This window comes from Equus quagga, unplaced genomic scaffold, assembly GCF_021613505.1.
Source record: "Equus quagga isolate Etosha38 unplaced genomic scaffold, UCLA_HA_Equagga_1.0 HiC_scaffold_2668_RagTag, whole genome shotgun sequence".
In the NCBI taxonomy this organism is placed as follows: domain Eukaryota; kingdom Metazoa; phylum Chordata; class Mammalia; order Perissodactyla; family Equidae; genus Equus; species Equus quagga.
The window spans coordinates 1,603-7,241 of NW_025793376.1; the positions used below are offsets into that span (position 1 = coordinate 1,603).

The 5,639-nt window shown below is 49.8% G+C and overlaps 1 long non-coding RNA gene across 1 annotated transcript; it reads left to right on the forward strand.

The window, feature by feature from the left end:
* The first annotated feature begins 815 nt into the window (after window positions 1-815).
* On the forward strand, window positions 816-2,316 carry LOC124232131 (uncharacterized). Its single transcript, XR_006886778.1, has 2 exons — window positions 816-949; window positions 2,113-2,316. It is a non-coding gene; the product is annotated as an uncharacterized LOC124232131 (long non-coding RNA).
* Window positions 2,317-5,639: the final 3,323 nt, after the last annotated feature.

The window sequence follows — 5,639 nt, forward strand, 5'->3', positions numbered from 1 at the left end:
ACCTCCCCCAAGCATCTCCAGGGGTCCCGCGATATCTAACAGGAATCTAGAACACTCCCCCCATATCACATGTGAAAGCACTGCTTTACCTGACTACTACAAAAGCACAGATCTGTTCCCAGGACCCCCCACCAACCCTGCCCAGCCCCCCATCATGGCTGGGCTTCCTCTGTCTTCCAGCCTCAAATCTCATTGCCAGCCAAGTGTAGATAACCAAAAACTCAGCCCAATCCAGAGAAAATAAACAAGGGCCACAGCTGGAGCAATCCAGAGGAAGGTCAGGCTTTGGGATCAATGGCCCCAGTGTGGACCAATGTCCCCAGGAACCCAGGATATTTTCACCACTGTCTGATTTGTGCGCAGATCCACTTCTTTACAAAAGCGAGACGGCTGCTGCAGTCCTGGGGCAACGTTGTTTTTGTACCTTTCAAGACAAAAAGAGCTTTTCTTTCTCCAATGACTGAACAAACATGCTGAGCTTCACAGTCGTGGAAGTTTCCACCACAACCCACCCCTGATCATCAGTTTGGTGAATGGAATCTCCCTTCTAGTTGCTGGGGCCTTGGTTAGGGGTCCATCCTCAAACACTCTCTGAGATCAGATATGTGGGTCAAGCATCCCACCTCAGAGTGAGAAGGGAGGCCACTCTCACATGAATGGTGTGCCTGAGGAAGGGGGGTTGGGTAACGGACAGGGTCCCATGTACGGAAATCAATAGTTGTCTATAATCAGCATCATAGCAGGCAAGGTTGCAAAACAAGTGCTATTGTGCAAGCACCCAGGAGCCTTATAACAGAGGTTCCTCCCACCCACAGCAGCCTCGCTCGTCCCAGTCTCAGAGCAGCTCCTCCACCTCCTCCGCCACCCAGGGTCCAGCCGGCAACCACCATGGGGGGCCTCTGCTTCATGCTGCTGACCTGCTTCATCCTCTTTGCTCACTTTGGCCCAGGTGAGCTCTGAAGCCTGGCTGGTGTGGGGCACGGGGGTCTCATGCCCAGGGAATGGGGACCAGGCCGTATAGGCAGAGTGGTTCAGGCTCTAGAAATAAGTAACAAAGCTGAGTGTCAAGGAGTGCATCAACCAAAGGATGAGAGTCTCAAGGGAGATTCTTAGTTTTCTCTTAATGCACTGAAACACAGCCCTCAGTATCTCTCAAGCTAAGTTTGGGGTCATTTCCCTGGAAGATGAACCCAGGGAGTAGGTAGAGATGACACCACTGGGCCAGGCCAGGCTTTCTATCCTTGGAACAGGCCATGGAGATAACTTCATGTAGGAGGTGCTGTCTCCAGGGCTTTTTTACTGTCCAACATCCCTGCCTGGGAGAGAGCCCAGGATAAGGGAGAAAGCTGGACACAGGAGCCAAAACATCAGTGTGTTTTTCTCAGCTCCAACACTGACTCACAGTGTGCACTTAGACAAGTCACCTAGCTGTCCTCAGACTCAACCCTGTCTTCTCCTGAAAATGACAACAAACCCCAGAGTCCTACAGAGTCTGATTGAGGACAAACAAGGGAGAATGTAGGAGGGGCCTCATAGAGGCACAGAGACATGCCAGGTGTGTTCCCCCTCTTTGATTCCTGCCCTTTTACTGTGTGTGGTCTCTGACTGGATGCCCCGTGGTGACAGGCCCACACCCCAGCCCCTCCTGAGGCCTGGACGCAGCACAGGGGATGGCAGGACAGAAGGCCCCTAACCCCATCTGCTCTTTCTGCTCATTTCCTCTGGCCCAATCTCTCCTGTCCTTTTGTGCCCAGGGCATGTCGGGGTGTGCAGTGTGGGTTGGTTCTCATCAGGCTGCATGAGGCTGCACAGAGTCCCCTTGAGCATCTGGAGCAGGGGCTGGACGCTGGGGTGCAGGCAGGGGAGGCTTGAGTCAGCATTCGGGGCAGACACTTCGGTACCTGCCCTCTTTAGAGCAGAGGCTCTCCTGCCCGCCAGGAACAAACGCAGCAGTGGCAGCAGAGCAGAAGGAGCGGGGGCTCCGTAGGGTTTCTGAGGGAGGCGCCTGCAGAAGGAGCCTCTCCTGCCGGCTCTGCGGTGCACATGTCATGACCCCGCATTCTCAGTGATTACTGCTCCCAGTGAGTGACTGAAATATCTTCCTCTCCACAGCCCGGGTCCAGGGTGTAGACTCACAGAAGGAGTGCCATAAAAGAGATGCCGATTGTTATTTGTTTTCTTGCCCAGAGGCTCATCAACGTCTTGGTACCTGTTGGTTTGGAATAGGGAAATGCTGTCTGCAGTGGGGATGAGCTGAAGAACAGGGAGGACAAGGAGCCCAGAGAATGAAATAAAGGGCTGACTATAACTCTTAAAGTGCTGTGATTATTTCCTGAAATTAAAGAAATGACCCGTGCTGTATGTGAGAAAGATGATTACTACCTGTAACAGTGACTGAGAGAGACGTGTGTGGAAGCAGAGAGGGAATGGATGTGCGCGTGACAGGGCCTAGGAGTGGGGAGGCCTGGTTGCCTGGGATGGGAGATGCTTTTACATGGAAATGTTGGAGTTTTAGGTATGTGCTGGAAGAGGAGATTCTAAGCCCTTTTACTAATATTTGTGCAGCAGACACTCAAGATGCAAGATTTTTGGCGAGGCCGCTCTTCTCCTTTTTGTTTTTCTTCAGTCTTCGGAATTACCGATGGGCCAGGTATTCCCCAGAAGATTTGCAAGCTCTTTGAGACAAGGGAAGTGGGTAGAATCTGAAGGGCCTCTAGAGCTCAATTTCCAGTCTGGCAAGGATTTTTCTTAAGGACAATTGGTCTTTGTTTCTCAGAAATTGGGTTGTAACTTAAATGACATTTAGGTCGATCTACCTGTCCAACTACATCATAAAGGCACAGAGAAACCACTCAAGTTTCCTCCAAGATGGAGTTTCTGGGTCTTATTTGCCTTCTCAGTTTTTAATTGATCACTTAACTCATCAGTTTTGACCATGGATGCAAGAGGCGTCCCCAAGAGAGAGTGCGAAAGGAGCAGCCCTCACAAGATCCAGAAAGTTCCCTCCCAGAAATAGTCCAAGAAAGCAAGGCTTCTGCTGCACAGATGGTAGTGCACTACCAAGGAACAAAGGTTGAGACGACAAAGGCCCCCATGCACTTGGACCCCTCATGACCAGGGAGGTCACAAAGCCAAGCCCTCAAGACACAGCACTAGACAAAAAGAAAAAAATCTCATCTCATAGGCACATTAAGAGTTTTAGCTATGCTTTGGGTCTCTCAGAGCCAGCTAATACCCAGGAGGGAGATGCCACAGGGCTGGGGATTGTGTAAGAGACTTCTCGAGGTGGTGAGCGCCTTAATGGCTCTTTACTGCTCGACCCATGCCCACCAATATTCCAGCCATTTTGGCTTCCAAGATGCCCTTAGCAACAGAATCCACCTTATGCGCACACTGCATGGGCAGACCCTGCAGCAAAGCCTATAGGCCCACCCCAGACAACAGGCTTATGGAGGGCCTGCATCTTGCTCTATGGTTTTCCATTTTTGTGACAAATGATACACACACAAGAACAGAGACAAGGAGAAATACTGGCTGTCTCTGGGAGGACAAGGATCGAGGCAATGAGTCCTCAGTAGCTCATACTGCCTACTTACAGCTAAAAGGAGCCCAATTCAGGAGAATGCAGCCTAAGGAGCTACAGGCGGGATGGAATTAGCATTTCCCATTGTTTCAGAATCTAGACAAGCTGGGCAAAAGTATATTTATGTTGCAGCTACAATCATATAGTGAAAATTTCAAGCATCCCTGAAATCAAAGTCCTTACAATGAAGGCCCGGCCAAGGCTTTCTTCTAATGACCAATGTAATTCCCATGAGGCTGACGGCAGCTTGGAAGGACTCTTAGCCACAAGCAGGAGTGCAACCTGCATTTCTGTCCAACTATCTCTTACTGCAAAATGGGGAGCAACCATATTTCTGTCAGACCATATTTTGAGACACACCCCTCCCTCCCCCTCCCCTCACAACCTGACAGTTATCAAGGCAAGCCCTCAGGACACAGAACAAGCTTGGTAAGATTCTGCTGTCCTCTGTAAACATTTACAGCTTCTGGAAACTTTCAGTCAAAAGGTGGAGCCCTTGACTCTTTAAAGAGTAAAGACTTTCCCTTGTTCCTTGGTTTGGAGGCTCAAAAAAAGCCCAAAATGGCCACTGAAGTTTTAAATTATCCCAGGTGATCTTGCCAGCTGTTTACAATTATCCCCATTTTAAGGGCTTTTCCCAAGGTGGCCACAACAAACAAGGTAATTTCTAAAGAGAGTTCGTTACAATCACTGAGAAACTCAGTCCCCAGGCAGCCGATTTTAACAAGTAGAACAGTCAGACATAGACAAATTTGAAAAGACACCAAAATCCAGTACTTCTGGGACCCTACCCCAGAGCTCAGGACTCTAACCCAATCCTTTTGAGTGCCCCAGCGGCTGTGACCCCCTTAAATTGTCTCCCACAATCCTAGCCTTGAGACTTTAACCCACCAACCAGATCTCACCAGTGGGGCCTCTAACCCACGATCCTGAGGAGATATTAGACAACTTTAGGCACAGGTGCATTTTAACGAGGTCACTCACCCAAACGACATCAGATTCTGTAGCTCTTTAAAGACACAGACACAAACACAAACATAGAAAAACCAAACACCAGTGAACCAGTTCCTAGATTTCGGGTGAAGTCCTATTGCTCCTCCCACTCTGGCAGGGCACCCTATTAACCTGATGGTCCCCTCTCTCAAAGAGGGTACCGCAGATGGGTGGGGAAGGAAAGATCTCAGTGGTGCAACACCAAGGCAATTTACCCTACTTCAGGGTGTGAGCCCCTCGACCCACCAAAAGTAGCCATTTCTGTTTCCACCATTTGGAGCATTAGGAGGCAGCTGGCATGGGCACAGGAGAGCAGGAAGGGCAGATCCTCAGGACAAAGGCAGTCTCAGTGGCCTCTAGGGGCTTATCCAACAAATCACTCATCAGAGGTCAACTAGTCATGAGCAGGAATTATTGTCCCTTTACAGTTCCCAGATTTCTCTTATGGCACTAAGGGCCTGATCAGCTTATCATGAGAGAAAAGCCATCAGGAGGCAAGATGGTGGCAGAGAAAGGGCACTTTGTTACAGCTTGCTAACAAGAGAGAAGATGGCCAACTAATGTCCAAAAGGACCATCGTAAGCGGGGCACAGAATCTGGAAGCAGTTATATAGGACAGTGGGTTACAGGGGAGGGGATTAGGAATGACCCAGGAGTCCCCACACCAGCTCTTTCAGTTGTCTTTGACAATGGCTCTCAGCATAGACTCTCTGTTCAGGTGTCATCACATTCCTAAGGAACTCAAAAGAACAAAGTTATCGTTTATCACATCTGGGAGGTACGTGCACCAGCAGGGGTCATAAAATCCACAGAGCAGGTGGATCTCCTGGAGGGTGCATGTCCTGCTGGGTTAATCACTCAGAGGTCATTCAAAGTTACAACATGGTTTCTCTGCTACAGTACGGGTCCCTTATGTCAACCTTGTGTTGAGCTGGTATCATAACCACCCCCCGACTAACCTACCTGCAGTCACTAACCCTCAAGAAGTCCTTTTCCAGGGCCCTTAGAAGGTTGGAAACAGCAGAGAAAAGGCCTCTGCCCACATTGGAGGCTGGATCTGATT